This window comes from Sus scrofa, chromosome 15 (assembly GCF_054392235.1).
Source record: "Sus scrofa isolate SSC_HxYL_T2T_F1_AM1 chromosome 15, Sscrofa_HxYL_maternal_Yorkshire_Landrace_v2.0, whole genome shotgun sequence".
In the NCBI taxonomy this organism is placed as follows: Eukaryota; Metazoa; Chordata; class Mammalia; order Artiodactyla; family Suidae; genus Sus; species Sus scrofa.
In genome coordinates, this window is record NC_139397.1 from 86,286,944 (window position 1) to 86,307,273 (window position 20,330).

Consider the following 20,330-nt stretch of genomic DNA (forward strand, 5'->3'; position numbering starts at 1 on the left):
TTTGTTTTCTATATTTAAGGTGGGGTTTTTTTTCCCTAAAGACTCAAGAAATTTTTAATAGATCATTGATAAAATCAACTAGACCTTTATTATAAAAAATGAGGTTTCTATTTCCTTAAAATTTTAGCCACTGGAGGGATTTTATATTCAGATGGCTCATCATGCATTGCTTCTTGTTTCGCAAACCACACAAGTTTGTAAACAAGATCAAGCACACCAGAAATGCCTAAAATCTGAAGAAAATATGAGTGCAAAGATTAAGGAAAATCTAAATCACAAAATACATCACAAGGTGCATATAAAATGTCTAATAAATATGATTACATCAGTGGTTCTCAGCCTAGGTCATCTAGGAAACTTAAAAAAAAAAAAAAAAGAAAAAAAGAAAAAACAGTGCCCAAGAAGAATTCTGATAGAATTGATCTGAGAGGGGGCATACAGAGATCTCCACAGATGGTACTGACACATGGTAGAAATAGTAATGAGTCCAGAAGTAAGATAAATTCTCCCTAAGTGCTCACACCAGTCTTTGTCATGCATTCTGTGATGTCCAGCATCAGTAACTAGAGATGAGTGACAAATCCATCTCAGTTCCACCGTGATGTGCTGACTACTGACGATGAAACCTAGAGCCTTAGTTAATTGTATCCTAAGTACCAAAGCTAGTGGAATTCGTGATTTCCTATCGGGTGTCAATTTCCCTGGCCAGCACAACAGTTTCTAGATAAAGTGGTTTCTGTCTATAAGACTAAAAGTCCCTTCAACTCTGAGGCTCAGAGCAGTAGAGGAGATTAGGACACTGACAGAACAAAGGACCACTTGCTGGACATGCTCAGGAACATGGTCATGGTAGAGTCTACCTAATAGAAAATTAAAGAACATTTCCAGAAATAGCATCAGAATTCTACATGGAAGGCTAAACTCTGGCTGGCAGGGTTGAGAATTGCCCTTTGAAACCCATCTTAAAATTGTATTTGCATAACAAATCACTAGTTTTACCTAGAGGATATGTTTATTTGCAATACAAGGAGTTACAGAGCCATGAAGGGATGATGGAAATTATGGAATTAACCAAATACTCTAGCCAACCATCTATCTGTGACACCTGTAATTGTTTAGCTTAAGCGCTGGATAGCTATCAAAGCAATTCTTGAGCACACAGTCAAGCGCAGGAAGGGGGGATGAACACTTGCTCTGGTATGGCTTCTGGCACAGGCCTTGAAGTGATGATTTGGGGAAAAACATCAGTCCTTTGAATCACACTCAGTGGTAAGAACTTCATTCCTGCTTAGACTTGACCTCAGAGGGTTACAGCTCTTGGTGTTCATTTATTTAAGTTCATTAACACAATCACCTCCCAAGGGGATGGGTCAGTGTTGTTTCTGATATGTGCAACCTTATAGACTAAGAATCTTCACCTTCTATTTCTTCTTTAGTGTCTACTCTGATAGCTACTATGTGGACCTTCAGAACATTAAAATTCTTATTATCCTTATCTACAGGATAAGGACAAATTGGCATGAACTGGCTCCTATAAAGGAAACTAACCACAGGGATTCCTTGGTAATTTTCTGTGCCAATTATCATTTTAAGGAAGATAGAAAATAAGGACATATACATTTATTTCCATTTAAGCTCTAATTCCCTAATTTACATTTAACTCTCTGAGGTCCTACAGATAGTAGTTTCCAAATAGAGATAACCAACTTTTATAAATCTTAATGCTTTAGATTTCAATATTTAACCTCACAAGAATATACCTATTCAACAAAAAACTTTAAATCAGTATTTCTCAGACTGTGTTTCCCCATCCTAGAGTCCTCTGGTTTATTAACTCTTGCCCCATACAGCCATGTACTGATGCACACACACACACAGATAATTTACTGGATTAGAAAATAGTCTTAAGTAAATGTAAACTGGCTTAATTACTCTAAAACTTTAAAAGCTTATGCCAATTAACATTAGGAGGATATATTTTAACACATTTTCAAAACCATTCAACCAATCAACCCACCTTGGAGGGTCATGTGATGAAACCAGAGTTTTTTTAAAAAGAAGTTCAGAAAATATGTTCAACACGACCTACTGAAAAGACATGGATTTTGAAATCCCAGACAAGGTTCAAATTCCAGTTTTATCATTTGTCCAGCTTGTCTCTGTGGACAAGCTATTTGATTTCTCGAGTAGAAATTGAATAAATAATATGTCTCATAAGATTGATCTGAGGTTAAAAGATATGAATTATGTAAATACCTTGGAATTATGAAAATACAGAAGTCCTCAACATCTCAAGAATTCTGAATTCACTTCCCCTCTCACTTCATTCTCTTCTGATGGCCCTTCCTGTGCATGGGCATGTGTTTATATGAGTCAAATCAAATTTAACGTATAGATCATATTATTACTTTGCTTAATTACTTACTATATGGGGCCTGTATTAAAGTAGTCCATACAACTTAACAGGCCAGCTACTATTCTGTGGTATTTAACATTGTTTTCCTTGGATAATTGCTTATTGTAGGACATTTCAAATTTTCCTTTTCATAAACAGCTTTGTATGAACTTGGAACAAATTACTTGTTTGTTTTTAGATTATTTTCCAGAAGAAAATTTACCAAAGTGCAATTATTAGGTCAAAGGAAAGAAACCTTTGTATAGCTTTGGTCACAAATGGCTCCCTCCACCAAAAATTTGGACCAATTTACAATGTCACTTAAAATGTTTAAGGGTACCTTTTTGCCCTAAACTATCGCTGATTGATCTTTATTCCTTTACTGGTTTAATGGGTACATACATACTATTACCTTAAATTATCTTTAAGGCAATTTTTAAAAATTTTTAAGGCAATTTTATTTAATCTCTAGAGTACTGTGACCTTTTGAGCATGATGGTTTACTGTTTTTTTTATCTTTAATTTTTTTATTGCAGTATAGTTGATTTACAATGCCATGTTAGTTTCAGGTGTATAGCACAGTATTCAGTTTTATAAATATATATATAAATATCTCTACATATAAATTATATATATTCAGTATATATATATTTAGTTATTCAGATATACATATTATTTTTCTGTTTCTTTTCCTTTATAGGTTATTGCAAAATATTGTGTATAGTTCCTTGGGCTATATAGTAGGTCCTTGTTGATTGTTTTATATATGGTAGTGTGTGTATGTTACCCTCAAATTCCTAATTTATCTCCTCTCCTTCCTATCTGGTAACCATGTTTGATTTCTATGTTTGTGGTTCTATATCTGTTTCGTAAATAGGTTCATTTGCATCTGTTTTTAAAATATCACTTATATGTGGAATCTGCCTTTATTTTTATGCGAGTGGAAATTTGCTTATTCTACTCCACTGATGTTTATTGAGTAGAATCTGAATCTCCAGGTTATAGGATCTTCAGCCAACTTCATATTTTAGGGTAAATACTAATAATGCTGCTTTAGGATGATGAGCAAGCAATGCAACTCCTCCAACCCTTTATTCTTCCACCACTTCCCATGCCCATCCTACTCTCTGAATTTTGTAGTTTAATGGATCTCAATTTTTTTTTGTAAAAGAATAATACCACGCAATATCCAGTGCTTAAATCTCTGCTTATGTTTGGCTAAGATTGTTTAAGTTCCCCTAAAATCCATAAAAATCTATGATTCCAAACTTGTATTAATAATTTATCCCACAGAAAGCATTTAAATAAAGTCCTGATAATTTTTAAATTAAGGTGTAAAGGGACTAGACAATTCTACAAGAGCATTACAGAGGATTATTTCATATAACACCAAGCTCTGCCTGCAATATTTTTCACCATTGCCAAGGCCACTTGGCCACAATCTACTCTTTCTTTAGGACCAATCTTGACTTTAAAAACAGACCCTATCTCACTAATCTACAGCTAAGTATTAAGATACAAGTCCCTCTGGTCCAGTTGTGAACCTCAGTACTAATAACTAACTTACCTGTCTTGAACCCAAGGATTAAGGCACTGCCTTGGTTCTGCCATTATTGGCACTCCACAAGAAGGGTTGACTATTCCCCCAAGCACAAGTTTGCTCGTGGGAGGAGAGTTGGTCTGTGATCTGTTGACTGACTATAGACACTTATTTCCTCCCTGTCCTAAGCCCTAGCAAATATGGAGTCATTTTATTAACAACTTCCAGATGAAAAGCTAAATGAATCATAATCCAAAATCTGAAGCTCTACTATTGTTTTCCACAGAAGAGAGTGTGTGTTATTTACATGGCAAATTGACCAGCTCTCTTTTGCCAAAGTCCACAAATGAGAAATCTCTTATGTACATATACATGACTCACATATTTCCTTCTCTATGTTGGGCAGACATGCATGTTTTATGAAGGGGCAGATATTGAGGACTGTGTACTGAAAGAAAAGAGGCAGGAGAGGGAGCCATAGAGGAGATAACCCTGCAATTGTCTGCAGAAATAGTTCACTAGATGTCACCCCACACTTAAGTCAAGATTAATGCTTTTTTAACAGAGCACACTAGCAGGAAAGGTGCCTTCAGTTTCTTGGCAAAAAACTCTTAGATCTCCTCCAACCTAAACTAATGGAATATCTGTGCGTTGAAATAATTCCAAGTCATGAAAGGAAATTTTGGCTTTAACTAGAGAATCTTTAATGTCCATGAAGTTTTGACATTTAAGCAATGATGCACTATGTTAACCTACTATGTGGTTGTATATAGGGTATATTTACTATATACAAATTTTAAAATGCAAATAAGCAAAAGGAAAAGGAAAAAACCTACATGACATGACCTTGCCTCAAAAATAAAATTATAAACATTTTGATGTATCCTTCTAAAATTTTTTCTACACACATACCTACACACTCACTAAAAAGTTGGCTCATAAAGTACATATTATGAATTATTTTCATTTTGATAAATATATTTTTACTGTGAATATATAGTCATCTAAATGGCATAATATTATACGGATCTTGTTGATAAATAATTGATACTTATGCTTGAGATCCTAATATGTTGAAAAAAGATATAAGCCTTAATTTTTTTTCTCATATTCTATATTAATGTGTATGATGTTACCAAATCTTACTTAAACCATTTTAATATTTCCTTAGAAAAAAAATCGTTAACCTTAAAAAAACCATATAGTTAGCTACCTTTATCCAAACACTTGATATAAATGTCTGTATTTACCACTAAGTTTTCAATTCTAAGGAAGGAAAACAATGACTGACTTACTTGATGTGGGTCTTCACTCTGATGAAGGCTGAAATGACTTAGGTTTTTTTGCCTGACTATGAGTGGGGCTGGGGCAATCTGTGGACACATATTGTGTTTATAATATTGTGTGTGCGTCATTTACTGGCAGGAGAATTTATGGATTTCAAGGTTTTCAAAGATTTTAGTGATATATTCTTGAGACCAGATGTTTCTGTGTTCTTATTCTTACTGGGTTAGTTCATGCAATTTATTTAATTTCTCTGATCTCATTTTTCCACCTGTAAAGTATAGGTCATGATAGCCACCTTAATGTGTCATTGGAATTAAATGAGATCATGCTTCTAAAGCTCCCAGTGCATAAAAGCACCGAGAGTTTATTTTCTGTTTTGCAAAGGAAACTTGCTTTTTTTTTTTTTTTTCAGAAATACAATCCATGATTCTTCACATTGGTTGAGTGCATGAGTAAATAATACATGTTTAACTCTGTAAAATACTTAAACATGTTTGATCGAACTGCACAACTATGAGTAAGCCATACTTACTGCTGATATTTCCATGTGGCTTTTATCAATATGCTTTTGATCTGTTTATATTAAGCACTATACATTCTTAAAATTTTTGTCTTCCTTTGATTTTTTCCTCTCTATTTTAATTCTTTCTTACCTGGCAAGCTAATAAAGTCATTAAGCCCAAAATGAAATAAGTCCTGTTGGGTTATGAATAAGTGGTTTTAATTTCTGTTGATATTCATCATGTCCTTATGAAATATACAGTTTGGGTTTTGAAAGAAAATAATGATGTGATACTCCAATAGCTCACTCTCCACACCCTTTCCATAGTAGCCAAAGTACTAGTAGGAAAGAAGTTGCTTTTTTTTGACAAAACTGTTTGGTCAACCCTTATAGCTTCGTTTGCACCTACCCAGCAAATGAAGGAATAAAGCAAGAAAACTTCTACTCCTTTCCATCTCTCCCTCTCTTTCCCTGTTTCTCTCTCTCTCTCTCTCTCTCTCACACACACACACACACACACACACACACACACATACACACACACACACACCCCTATTCAACCGTTTCCTCCAAAGGATGTTGTGTTCAAGGAATGCTGCACTGATCCTTTGTATTATGTTTACAGAAATGGTTTCTTTCTCATACGTTATTACTAAATAGAAAATACCACTTTTCTTGACTTAGCTCAGAAACAAATATGTGTGCTTGGTATATGTGAGGACATGATGTGATTTTATATACATAAAATTCAGTTCTTTCTCAAAATTTCTTTGCTCCATAAATAATAAGAAAAAATCAGCCGGGTGGGAATTGGTTAATCTTTATTGCAAGCCTTGCACTTCTAATACCAGACATTTTCTCTCTCTCTCTCTTTCTTTTTTCCTCCTTCTCTCTTCCTTTCTTTTTCTTTCTTTCGTTCTTTCTTTCTTTCTTTCTTTCTTTCTTTCTCTTTCTTTCTTTTTCTTTCTTTTTTTCCCTAGGTGGGCTTGTCTGAATGTTTCCAGAAGAAGTTACTAGGTGGTGACTTTCATCTGTTTTGTGAGCTAAATGTGTCTGCTTTTACCTCGGGTACTGTGCAAATTGTTGTGCTCACGCTGTTTTACTATTTAGGCTGTACTGTAACACAGCTCAAGCTGTGTTACTGTTCTCTACTGCTGTAACATCAAGACCTAAACATTTTAAAAGAGAGGTCAAAATAAACACATTCTGTTCCTTTACTCAATGGCTATTCATGGAGCGCTTAATATGCACCAGATACTACTTGTGTTACTAGGTGTTCATTTCTGTTTTAAATTCTTCCTACTAGGTGTGTTTATTGTCACTTCTGGAAAAAGAAATTCTGTATTCAAACTACAGTGCTATATTCAATGTATCCCTTAAATTCAGTTTGCTGTCCATTGAGTCTGGTTCATGAGGTTTACTAGTTTCTGCCTTTCTGTGATTGACAGAAAAGAATGTTACTATTTAGACATCATTTCATCATTTCAAAGTTTAGGAAGGATTTGTTTTAAGTATACTGAAGTAGTCAATATAATACCTTTCGCTGACCTACCTTATTTGAACAAATCTCCCATTTCCTATAAATAGAGATAAACTGATAGAAATAAAACCATACATTTGGGGAGTTCCCATTGTGGCTCAGAGGGTTAAGAATTTGACATAGTGTCCATGAGGATGTGGGTGTAATCTCTGCCCTTGCTTATTGGGTTAAGGATCTGGCATTGCTGCAAGCTAAGGTGTAGGTCACAGATGCAGCTCAGATCTGGTGTTGCTGTGGCTGTGACTATGGCATAGATCAGCAACTGCAGCTGCAATTTGACCCATAGGCCAGGAACTTCCATATGCCACAGGTGAGGCTGTAAAATTAAAACATAAACAAAAACAAAACTATACATTTGGTCTTTGACCTAAAAAGTAAATTGACATGAAGTAGCACTATATTTTGGAACACCTTTTTGTGCACATCTGGCACAGTGCTAAACAATGAAGACCAGATAGTGAATAAATGTCTCTACCCTTAAGAAGCTTCCAGGCCTAAGCTACATGCTAACCTGTTTCCTTCCATCTGATAGAAGAACGATAGAAATTTTCTTGGGCTTTCCCTTTACACACACCCAAGGGTCAGGTTTCAAATTCAAAAGTGAGTTACCAAGGGTTCTTAAAATTGAGTATTCATAAATTAAAATCAGCACATTACTAATACGTAGTGAAGAATCAATATCAATTATTATTATACATCCTTTCAACAAGTATTTATTTTTAAGATGTCTAAAATTTACTACTGTCATATGCATTGTACTAAATACACACGTGTGTATATATATGTATATACATAATAAATATAAATACTATCTCTCTAAACATACAAAAAAACAACCCCTATAGGAATTCCCTTTGTGGCTCAGCAGTTACCAAACCCAACTAGGATCCACAAGGATGCAGGTTCAATCCCTGGCTTTGCTCACTGGGTTAAGGATCTGGTGTTGCAGTGAGCTGTGGAGTAGGTTGCAGAGGAAGCTTGGAATCTGTGTTGCTGTGGCTGTGGCTTAGGCCAGCAGCTGTAGCTCTGATTCAACCCCTAGCCTGGGAATTTCCATATGCTGTGGGTGCAGCCCTAAAACAGCAAACAAACAAACAAACAAAAAACCTACAAAGAACGTGTTTTTACTAATCCTATTATACAAAAGAAGAAAGTAGGGCTTTACACCATAGATCCAAGACTGGAATCAGAGTCTAGATCTGGAGCTCAGGCTTTAATTACATTGCCCTAGATGTTTGGGAGTGAATGATGAGTAAATCAAACACTTCTCCTGACTTCATGGAGCTTACAGTCTAGTTAGGGAGATATATATTAACTAAATCACTACACAAATATATAAACACAGATATTACTACACATGCAGAAGTACAAATACAGATATTAGAACAAAACTACCATGGGAAACGTAATAGAATCTGAGAGGCTAAGAGAAAACAACCTTGGAAAAAGGTTATATTTGAGTTGCTTCCTGAAGTAGAAGCAAGCTTTAAATTAGTGAATATAATGGAAAAGGGGTTGGAGGTTAAATAAAGCATTGGTAGGCTGGAGAAGGCTGTGAGGCAGAGGGAGCATGATGGAATTAAAGGAAATCCAAAATGGCTGAGACGCTGCTAGCACAGAGCTGCTGGCAAGAAATCTGAAGTCTGTGAAGTATTAGAGACCAGACTGTTTTGGACCATAGGCAATGTTAGGAATGTTTGTCCTTTTCCTGGGTGCTTTGGGAATCCATTCAGTGATTTTAAGATTCTAAATGTCCTATTTACCTCAAAAACCTTGGCAAAATTTGTAAACCGGCAGCACATAAACAGAAAGACATGTTTGAAATTTCTTCAATTATTGTGAAGAACATTTTGTTATAAGTATGTCTTGAGTAGTCTGGGGGTTTTATTTGAAGTTATTACTTTTAAATTCTACTTATTTTTAGCTTATCTTCATTACATATTTAGTTGGTTTAAAATTTTGGCTAGCCCCATCCATCAATAATGTGTTTGCATAATAATATGTGTATGCATATTTTTTTTTCTTTTTAGGGCCACATGTACAATATATGGAAGTTCCTGCGCTAGAGGTCAAATCAGAGCTATAGCTGTCAGCCTACACCACAGCCACAGCAATGCCAGATCAGAGCCAAGTCTGCAACCAACACTGCAGCTCACAGCAACACCAGATCCTTAAGCCACTGAGCAAGGCCAGGGACTGAACCTGCATCCTCATGGATACTAGTGGGATTTGCTTCTGCTGAGCCACAATGGGAACTCCATAGACTATACGTTTTAACAAAAGTCTTTTTTTTTTTTTTTTACAGTGGTTTAAGTTCAAAAAATATTTGAGAGCCATATAGGCCCACATTGCAAGATTCAGGCAAGAAACAAACCATTATCATATAATACAGCATTTCTATAATGAAGATGAGGGCAGAGGAAAAAAAGACTACCCTAGTCTCTCTGAAAGAAATGGAAAGGCTGCAGACCAGGGTGCCTGGTCCAAGGGTCCACAGCTAAGTGGATCCACATTTTGCCACATTTTTCAATGGAAAAGAGCAGAAGGAAATAAAATGTATGAATGCCTGGAGATGAGCAAGTATTGCAAAATTATAAAATTATGAACAACTTAGAATTCCAGAAAACAAAAGCCACAGGAAGTTATCAGCCAGGACAGGTATGCAGCTAGTGTGAGGTGGTGGTGCAAGTGTCCAGTTTGTGAACTCTGAAAAGAAATCTACTTTTCACAGGAGTAGATTTTACGACCTATAACAGCAGAGGACCCAAGGCCAAGAGAGGAACCAGAGTCAGCGCTAAATCATGAGACTATTGCTTGAAAATGATGCTTTATTTGACTTCCCTGTGAGAAATTACATAAAAATATTGTGATGGATATTGCTGAAAGGGAATACACATTGTTGAGACTCCCCAAACTTTCTATTTTAATGGAAATTAGTAGTCAGTAAAAACACACAAAAAGGAGATGATCAATATGTATGTACAGAGATTTGGCTCCTGACAAACACCCATATGATAAAGTCGGGTCTACTCAGCACATTAATGAAATTTGGCAAGAGTTATGAATTGTCTTAGCAACCTCCCCAAGAAATAAAGTTTGGCTGATGCAATGCCATCTTAGGAAAGGCCAGATCTGTATATCATTAACATTTGTGTTGGTGGGTTCCCAAAAATGGATGTAGTTTGACCCAAAATGAGTGTTATAATAAAAGCCCCTGCTTGCTACAGGAGTGTGAAACCATCTGAGGGTAGCAAAAAAATCAGACATTTCTTCAAGCACAAATGGCTGGTGTCAAAACTAACTGCAATCCTGCTATGTTCAGCAGCTGCACCTGCGTGGTAACTAGGGAGCTATCTGGCTATGAATGTTTGTTTCACACATCAGAATTTAAAGTAGAGGATGGAATACATTGGGCAACATCTCATGAAAATGGAGTTTTTCCCTCCCTCCATAATTTGAGCCTGTAGCCTTAAAACAGGAATAAGCCATGACATAACAATATTTTCATCTGTAGAAAAATACATATTTGTCTATGCTAGTAATGGCATTTAAAAGGGAAACATGCCTATTTGGTCACTGGCCACTCCCACATTATAACTCTCTTGGAATTTCCTTTTTAAGCAATCTTTCCTAGAGACCCAGTATTGGCCTGAGACCAATTTACTCTTTGCCAAAAAAAGTTACTTCTCAGGCCCAATTATCTAGGAAGCTCATAAAATGTGTGCCTTGGCAGGCTGAAGAAAAAAGATATTTTAAGTCAAGTTTTCCAGAGGAACTCTCAGAATTTCCAATCCAAGATCCTGTTTTGGTTGGAAGAAGGTACATAGATAGAAACATTAATAAAGAAGAATGAGGAGTGTTGTCTCTTAAACAACATAGGCAGATTTATTGTATCAGGACCTTCCTATTGGAAATGAAGAGAATGGTAAAAGGAAGGAATCTAGAACTAAGGATCTCCTAAAATGCCCATATTCAACATGCATAGTTGTTGGATAACCTTAAGGAAAGGCCTAAAAGTTAAAGAAAGGATAAAGGTCTCTTTGTGTAGTGTTTCGAATCAGAGAACTATGGCAAAAGTCAGCACAGTCTGACCAAGTGGTTAATCTGGAATCCATGTCAGGTGAAAGCCCGTGAGACTGATAATGACCTAGGACTTTGCTTATTGATACCCAGTTGCCATAATTCTAAGTTGTGTTTTTATCTTCACAACTAGGCAGTAGTTAACCTTTATTCCTATTTTCTCTGCAATTTCCCTGGTATATCTAGTTCCTTTATCTGAGAGACCTTTACACATTTTAACTTCTATTATTCCTTTTAAAGAGAGTGTACAGGTCTTTTTAGGGCCGCACCAGTGCCATATGGAGATTCCCAGACTAGGCGTCCAATCAGAGCTGTAGCTGCTGGCTTATGCCAGAGCCACAGCAACAGCAGGATCCAAGCCACATCTGCACGGCAATGCCAGATCCTTAACCCATTGAGTGAGGCCAGGGATCGAACCCATGGCCTTGCGGATGCTAGTCGGGTTCATTAACTGCTGAGCCACAACGGGAACTCCCAAGAGTGTATGGGTCTTAATCCAAAAGGATTTTCCTGAAATCTACAAAACAAAGTTAGAATACCCAGACATTTTAAAGTTAATTACACATGTCTCTGAATGATCAAGTGCTATTTGCTTCGAACACTTGGTTGAGAAAAGTCATAAAAACCTACCCTACCTATTCGTTTTTATCCTTTATAAGCTTATTCCTTTGCTTTAAATACATTCACAATTGCAAACTGATCTTTGTCAGAAAATAATAACAATAACAATACCAACAATAACATTAATCATGTTGCAGGAGAAGAAGGCTGGAGAGGATGGTCATGTTGCAGGTCTTGAGTGAGTTCCTGGGCTGGGTGGCAAAGTGAGGGTCCTTGGCTTAGCCCAGGAAAGAATTCAAGAGTGGGTCACAGTAAAGTGAAAGCAAGTTTCTTTAGAGAGACACACATTCCAAGGCAGAATGTGGTCCGACTCAGAAGGCTAACGTGGCTGGAAATGTGCGGTGCTTAGTTCTTTTATGGGCTGGATAATTTCTTACCTAAGGAGTAAGTGGAGTATTCTAAGTATTTTGGAGAAGGGGTGTGGGTTTCCAGGAATTGGGCCAATGTCGACTTTTTGCGCTTTTCAGGTCAGCCTCGGAAGCGTCCTGGCGCTGGGGGGTGTGTCGGTCAGTATGCTAATGTATTCCAATGAGTGCGTAAGGACGCTCAGCGTCTACTGGGAAGTCAGATCTTCGCCATCTTGAGCCTGGTCAGTTCTGAGCGCGTTCTGTCCTGTCGTATTTTTCTCCAAGGCTGTGTCATTGTTTTTTAATGGTTGTGCCCTGCCGCCTTCCCTCCTGGCTCAGTGTTACAGCATCCTCCTTGGTAAGATCAGAACGTAAAATCCCCATCTCTTTTTCGTTCCTGCAAATGGAGTCGGGGAGAAAATCCGGGAGGGTGAGAACACTTCAGAATTCTGTGTGAATGAGGGGTTAGGAAATGCAGTGATTTCAACTGGTCTGGTTTAAACTGGATGAAAAATTTAAACTGGATGGAAAAAAGTGGTCTTGGCATTACATTCCCCCTCTATGGGTTGCCCTGAGTCAGTTTAGAGTCAACTGTCAGAAAAGCACGGTGAACCAGCTGCTGCTTTCTCTTATTTTAGGAAAGAGGAAAACCAAAAATTATTCTTTAAAATTTAAGGAAACATAGAACTACCTTTGAACTAATCAAGGACACTTTAAAAAACAGTATTAGGATTTTAAGACCATTTTGAGAAACAAAATTCACCTGAAAATGTTTTATGTTCCAGTCTCTCAGAACACCTGCTACCAATGTCAAATATGTGAATTCCATGGGATATTTGGCCATACCTCACATTACCATGCAACCAGGGCAAGATTTTTCTTGTTCTTTTTGCTATTTTGCAAATAAAACTCTTCTGTTTGCAGTGCGCAACTGTAAGCACTCTTTTGTTCCTGTGTGAGAAGGGCAAAAGAAATGAACTTAAATATTTCATTTATGAAACATTATTTTGTTACTTGCTTTGTTTGCTTCCTGGAAATTCGTATTTAAATAATATTTTTAAAGAAACCTTTGGAAGTAATGTATTGACCTTCATTTTTGTCTTTTGTATAAATAGCCCTGAATTGCTGTGATTTTTTGCCATGATCATGCCAGATTTGTAATAAATATCTGTGTACTGATAAGGAAAGAGTGCCTACCCACAGCACTATCTGGGAGAAATTCCTCCCCAGGGGTTATGGCTGAGATCAACTAAGAGGAAATAAAATGACAAAGCATCTTTCATTTCCATCGTTCCCTCTCAGATGACTACAGAGAACAGGATGTATAGTCCTGTAGTACCCATCACTAAGATTTACAGCGATTGTTCCTTCCTTTCAGATTGCTGTTACTTTCCTCAGTGTTACATACTGTCATTAAATTCTCCACCCTCGCTATTACAGCTTCCATTACCACCCACATGGCACTACGGCTTTATCCATGGGTGGCAGATGTTATCACCATATGTCATCCGATCAATTTTCCATTCAAGGGTAATGTAATGTTTGGGGGAAAGCCAAGTCACACTTTAGAAAAGGCTTTCTCTGTAGTCTTCACCAGTCGTAAATGCAAGCATCCTTTCAACTTCTTGGCTCTGCTGCCTAACCAAAAAATCAGCAGGGATCTTAGGGATGCATTGCATATTTCTCTGTTAGTTGGGCTCTCTCTCGCTATCACCTGCCAAATTGTTTCCTATTAAGGAGTTTGGCTCTCTTTTGCTTTCCTCTGCTTTTATTCTTCTCAGAATATTCTGGACAGAGAATCATTAGCGAGATGAAATACCAAAGGAGATAGTAGTTTCAGGTCTAATTCACAAGGCTGTTACTAGTTTATTTCTAGAATCTATATGTTACCTTCTTGTTCCAAAAGTTGGCAGTGCTCATAGAGTTTGAAATTCTCATTCTGTGTAATTCTAAAGGATAGCCAACACCAAGACAAGATCAATTTATCATTTTTTTTATGATTTGCACATGTTCTTTCCCTCACTCTCTTTTTGTTTTCTTCTTTATGCTCCACATATTCTCTCGACTCCACTTCCTCTCTTGCTGTGGATTATACCTTTCCACATTTATTAAACACTTACTATTTGCCAGTCACTGTGCTTTGCTCAACATATTTAAGTGTTAAAAATACACTTCTAAGTTTTACGAATGTTAAAGATAAACCTTAAATTGCTTTGAAACCAGTCCAGTCTAAATCACTGGATTTCCCATGCATGTTGGGTAATTAAGATGTGGAATGTTTGGGAAAAGAGAAAGTGAAAACAGTTACTTGTTTTTATTGATCATAAAATAATGTCCCTCTCAAGTGCTCAAGCTGTCTCACAGTTTGGTGAAGAATGTTCTCTTTACATATCCACAGTCATCGATATTTTAAAGACTTGGATTATGTCCTTTTTCCATTTTCGTCTTTTTTTTTTTTTTTTTTGGTCTTTTTGCTATTTCTTGGGCCGCTCCCACGGCATATGGAGGTTCCCAGGCTAGGGGTCCAATCGGAGCTGTAGCCACAGGCCTACGCCAGAGCCACAGCAACGCAGGATCCGAGCCGCGTCTGCAGCCTACACCACAGCTCACGGCAACGCCGGATCGTTAACCCACTGAGCAAGGGCAGGGACCGAACCCGCAACCTCATGGTTCCCAGTCGGATTCATTAACCACTGCGCCACGACGGGAACTCCCCATTTTCGTCTTAGAGTTTTGAAGTTATCAAATCTCATGGTCAAACTCATTCGAAATCTGTTAATTTTAATGATCATTTGACTTGTTTTTCTCCAGATACTTTATTTTATGTCTTTCTTAATATATGATAACTAGCAATTACTGTGGCATTTCAAGTGTAGAAAAACTGTAATTTTATTTAAAATAAATACACACTTTAAAAAATTTCTCATTTACTACTAGAAGATAGGTTTATGGGCATTTTTGGTATTATTAAATACTGTCTTTAAGAGCCAAAATGATATCAATCTCTACCTGAGTTATACCTGATATTCAAACATCATCATATTTTAAAGTTTAAGTTGTTATTCAATTATAATTCTATCTACCTCTAATGAAAATCACCTACTACTTTATTATTCATTAATGCCAACCTGTAAAGATTTTATAGTTTTGTTTACTATGAACTCTTCAAGAAATATGCATGGAATCAGAACACAAATTATTTTACTCTTCCTCAAGAACATTTTATTTATATCAATTAATTTTTATAAAACTAACAACCCTATTTGCAGCTGTTTTCAGCATGAATCCCTGAGGAAACCATGTTATCAATTTTATTTTTATCCAGAGCCTCTTATCTCTAAGCAAATTCTTTGTTTTGATGCCAAATAATGGCAAATTATGTCATTTTCCACAATCCTATATTTTGCGATAATTTTGGAAACAATTTTTTTTTAAATTATCACTTACCCACATAAAAATGTAGACTCTTAAAACTCTCTAATAAAGAGATCACAAGGCAAATTTTTTTTCTCACGAAAATATGTTGTCACCTTTGCTCCCCATTTACTCCAGTTATTGCTGTGGTCCATGATCCTCCTCTTTGTTATGCATTCTGTTGGGGTGCATCTCAAGGCCAGAAAGTATACCTGCTGTCTAATTTGGGTGTCTACATATTGCCTAATTCAACACTCCAGTTCTACAATGTAGATCATTTATATATATATATATATATATATATATATGATACTATGACATAATTTGCCTCTGTTAGAGTAGGAGCTCCATAGAGTCAGGAACTAGCTCTTGTGTACTGTAGTATTTTAATACCAAGAACAGAATTTTTCATGCTGAAATGTTCAATATATATTTGTGAATATATTTAGAAGTACATTATTAATTTTCCACAAGCGACTAATGAATAAATTCTTGTTAAGTTCCGTCAGTCCCTAAGTGATTTTATTATATATCTTTGAGCATCTTTTACTGTCTGAAGATTATCATTGTGTCCTCACATGAGCAGAGGCCACACTGATGATGTACTCGTCTTCTGGCACCTGAGTAGTTTGTAGCAATATGCAAAATACTTTGGCCAGTTGCACCAAATTTTACCCTTGAGTTCTTATAAACATTTGGGTGATTGCCAACAAATCTTGCTGATCTGTTTACTCCTGTGGATCAGTTAGCTCTAGAGCAGTCTTAGTACTCTTTACTGCCTTTTGATTTGATGCTTCTGAATCACAATTTCAAAAGGCAATTTAGGAATCCTTTAATGACTTCCTCAGTGAAGACTGGAATGAAAAATGATTTTCTATATTTTTCAATCCCTTGATATGTTTATGAGACCAGAGACCTGAAACAGTTCTGCCAGTCCTTAGGCTTAAATTAATTTTTTTGAAGGTCTTTTATCTTTGACAGTCTGTCTCCTTGTATGGAGCTTCTTACTCCTGAACTACATAATTTTGGATATATCCAGACTCTCCCTCTTCAAGGTCATCCCAATTCCATTCACTTGGTAAGTCCTTGACTTTTAAAAATACAGGTTTTATTAAGATAGTCTCTAGTTAGTTAAGGATGGTTAATTTTTATTTAATCATTTGGTCTGTGCCAAGCCTCATCTGTTTCCTTAGTGTACATTAGTATTATTATCCTAAAACCTTACTTCCACAGCTCAACTGTGGGAATCTTCACAGTTGATACATAAAATATTGAAGTCCTTTCTTATTACAACCTGCTCTAATTTTTAGAGTTTTATAAAGGTTGGCAGTTCTTTAAATGTTGTGGATTATCTTCACTTTCCAGATTTTAAAGAATTTTTTTATTATTTAATAAAGGCATTTAACCTTTAATATTTCCTTGTCAGGAAAGATTTTTAAAGTCACTCAGACTGCTCTCAGTTCTGTTTCCTTTGCTTCTGGTAACTTGCACCTGGTTTACTATGGTGATCAAGGGATCCACCTGTCATTGTTCCTCAGAAAAATATCTCCTCTATCACTATCAGCTCTGTTATTCCAGTCCCTTCAGTTGGAGGTGTGGTCTAGGTAGAGACCAGCAGTGGCTATGTGGCTATTTGATGCCTCTGCTTATCTTCAGCTTCTTTGGATTGAAATGATAACCTAATGATGAATGTGCTACAAGATTCTTGTCTTGGGTGTATATAAAGTATAGAACTTGTCCCCATTTCTTTATCTCCCATTTATTCTTAAAAAAAACTTTAATCTGCCTCCTGCCCTAACCAACCCACTGAAATTGTTTACTTTCTGTTTAGCAAAAAATAAAAGTCAAATTCAATGGACAACAGTGCTTCTAAAAGTTAAGTCAGACAAAGATAATTCCTGTATGATATCACTTATATGTAGAATTTTAAAAAGCCAGTCTTGTTAAAACAGAGACTGAAATGGTGGTTACCAGGGGATGGGGGGTGGAGGGACAGGACAGATTTTATTTAAGGGCTCAAACCTACCAGTAGTAAATAAGCCCTAAAGATAGATATAATGCACAGTATGATGGATATGGACAACAATATTGTACTGTAAACATCAAACTTGCTTTAAGAGATTAGAACTTAATTATTCCAATTCCTAAAAAGAAAGGATAATTAGAGGTTCTAATTATCAATACAATGGCATTCATATTACAATATATAAATGTACCAAATTAACATGTGTACCTTAAATTTACACATTATATTCAAAATTACTTTCATGAGATAATGAAATAAAAAATAAAACTTAAATGTACATACAGCTCACCCAGGGATCTTGTTAGAATGAAGACTAAGATTCAGTTGACTAGGGTGGGCCTGAGATTCTGCATCATAACAAGGGCCAGGAAATGGCTAAGCTGACCACAGTGGACCTCATTATATACAGCAAGACACCAGAATTGCCATAACCTTTGCTAGATCATCTCAAATTCTTTACTCCTTTGCTATACCACTCCCTTGGTGTCCCTCCAGGATAATTGTTCCTCTAAGCATCTTTTCTTCATTCCACTTCCTCTGTTCATTCTTTAAAAGCGCAGTTTCATTCTCAATCTACTTTTCCTACTGGAGTGATAGTTTTCCAGCTTTAGTACACAAGGAAAATTAGCTGGGAAATTTATTAAAATGCAGTTTCCTAAGCCCAGCTCCAGAGATTCTGATTCAGTGCATATGGGCTGGAGTCTGCTAGTCTGCATTTTTAATTCTGATAAAGGAATTTCTTGGGCCACAGTTTTGTGAAGAACTGCCTAAGGCCACTCATTTGCTTTCACGGCTTTGGCCATGCCCTAGATGATTTCCATATTATATCTACACCCCAGACCTTGTCATGATTTCAACTGACTACTTAATATTTCTATCTAGATATTTTAAAAAATTCAAAATGTCAAAACTAAATTTGTTAGTTTTCTTCTCCCAAACCTCTTTCTTCCCCCCTCTATCTGAGATTACAGGACCATAATCTAACTAGAAAAAAACCTAGTTAGAGTTTGTTTCCAAAAAAAAAACCTCACTTATCTACTGAGTCACTGATCTACAGAATGGTTGGCAAAAATATCACCTGGGAAAGCTTGCTAAAAATGCTTAGTCACAAGCCTCTCAATTGTGGATTCCTGAAGTCTGGAGTGTGGCCTCTAGATCTGCATTTTTCACAAGCCTTCTTGCAGTGACTTTGATGCAGATGGCCCCCAACTCCACTTTAAGAAATGGTATCGTAGGGATTTCTCCAGCTATTCCTAGCAGTAGGACCACAGAAGCTTGGAAAGCATCTCCCATGGGACAGGACTTGAAATGGGAGTCAGGGATAGTGTAACCTTCCCCTTATCTCTAGTGGAGCCTCTCAAAAGCTACCCTGAATAACTGAACACAAGAAATAAAATCAGTGCACTTCTATCTAATGTCAGTTTCAGCTGACAGCCACTCCCTAACCAGATTGATACCCCTAAAATCTTTCCATATTTATTCCTGGACTACCAGTGATTTGCTGTCCTTCTAGTTATTGTTGGAGATATACATTTATGCTACTTTTTTTTCCTCCTTTTGGTCTGATTTCCATGAGGACACATTACTGATTTAAGAAATTAAATAGGAAAGCCTGTAAATATCTCCAGTAGACAGCACATACATACTTCTAAGGTGAAGATAACATTCATTATTTAATTTATAGCTCCCCATGGAAACTTTTGCAGACCCTCACTAGTGAAAGCTCAATTAATAGCACTTTTTGTCATAAAGAGCCATGGTTTATATTACATTTTATAAGTTAAGAATTCAATCTGTATATAGTTTAAATTCCTTGTCAGTCCCAGACTAACTTCCTTTAAGCTGTGGACATATTTGCTTTGTTGCTTTAAAGAAGTCTAATGATGTCTTGTCAATTGTCCTTTTACACTCATTACACCTCTTTGTTCAGAATTAAAATGACTTTGCCCAAGGTTATTAGAATAATATTGAAATTCAGTTAATCACTTTAGGACAAGGCAACCAAATGGCTGATTCTTTTTCAATCTTTAACAATTTCCATTGTTCACATATAGAAATTGATGCCAGTATTTAAGGAATTTGAGGTAATGTAAACCAACCACCTTTGAAATATTTAAATAATCTAATATTCAGGATGAAATATGTTTTTCATACTGACTAGGCTCTGAAACTGATTTTAAATGATAACAGTGCAATTTTTCACTGAGAAAAATCAGTGGGAATTGAAATATTGGCAATGTACCTGTTTTACCATGAGTGTTTTGCTTTGTCAGGTAAGGCATTGATCTACCCTATTTTCCTAAATCCAAAGCAAGACATTTTAGCTTAGCCAAGTTCACCAGCAGATATTTTCCATAGTTTGGAGCTATTCTTTGAAATATTTTTCATCCCTTTATTATTTTCTTCTCCATGTTCCTTTTCTCCACTCCCTGCCTCTCTCCCAGCTGCAAGGATTTGTCCTCCAAAGGAGTGGGGGTGGGAAGGAAGGAGGGATGGAAGCAGACAGAGAGCATGAGCCGGAGAATGCCAGGATCTGGCTTTTGTTATTGGTTGGCTGCTGCCTGATGGATAGACGAGG

The 20,330-nt window shown here is 36.5% G+C and overlaps 1 protein-coding gene and 1 long non-coding RNA gene across 2 annotated transcripts in view; one reads left to right on the plus strand and one right to left on the minus strand.

Moving 5' to 3' along the window:
* The window catches only part of TTC21B (tetratricopeptide repeat domain 21B), an 875,896-nt gene that overhangs the window by 392,033 nt on the left and 463,533 nt on the right, over positions 1-20,330 (minus strand). The window lies entirely within an intron of this gene.
* LOC146395960 (uncharacterized) lies at positions 12,517-20,330 on the plus strand. The gene is made up of 3 exons (XR_014829491.1): positions 12,517-12,554; positions 16,690-16,804; positions 20,197-20,330. It is a non-coding gene; the product is annotated as an uncharacterized LOC146395960 (long non-coding RNA).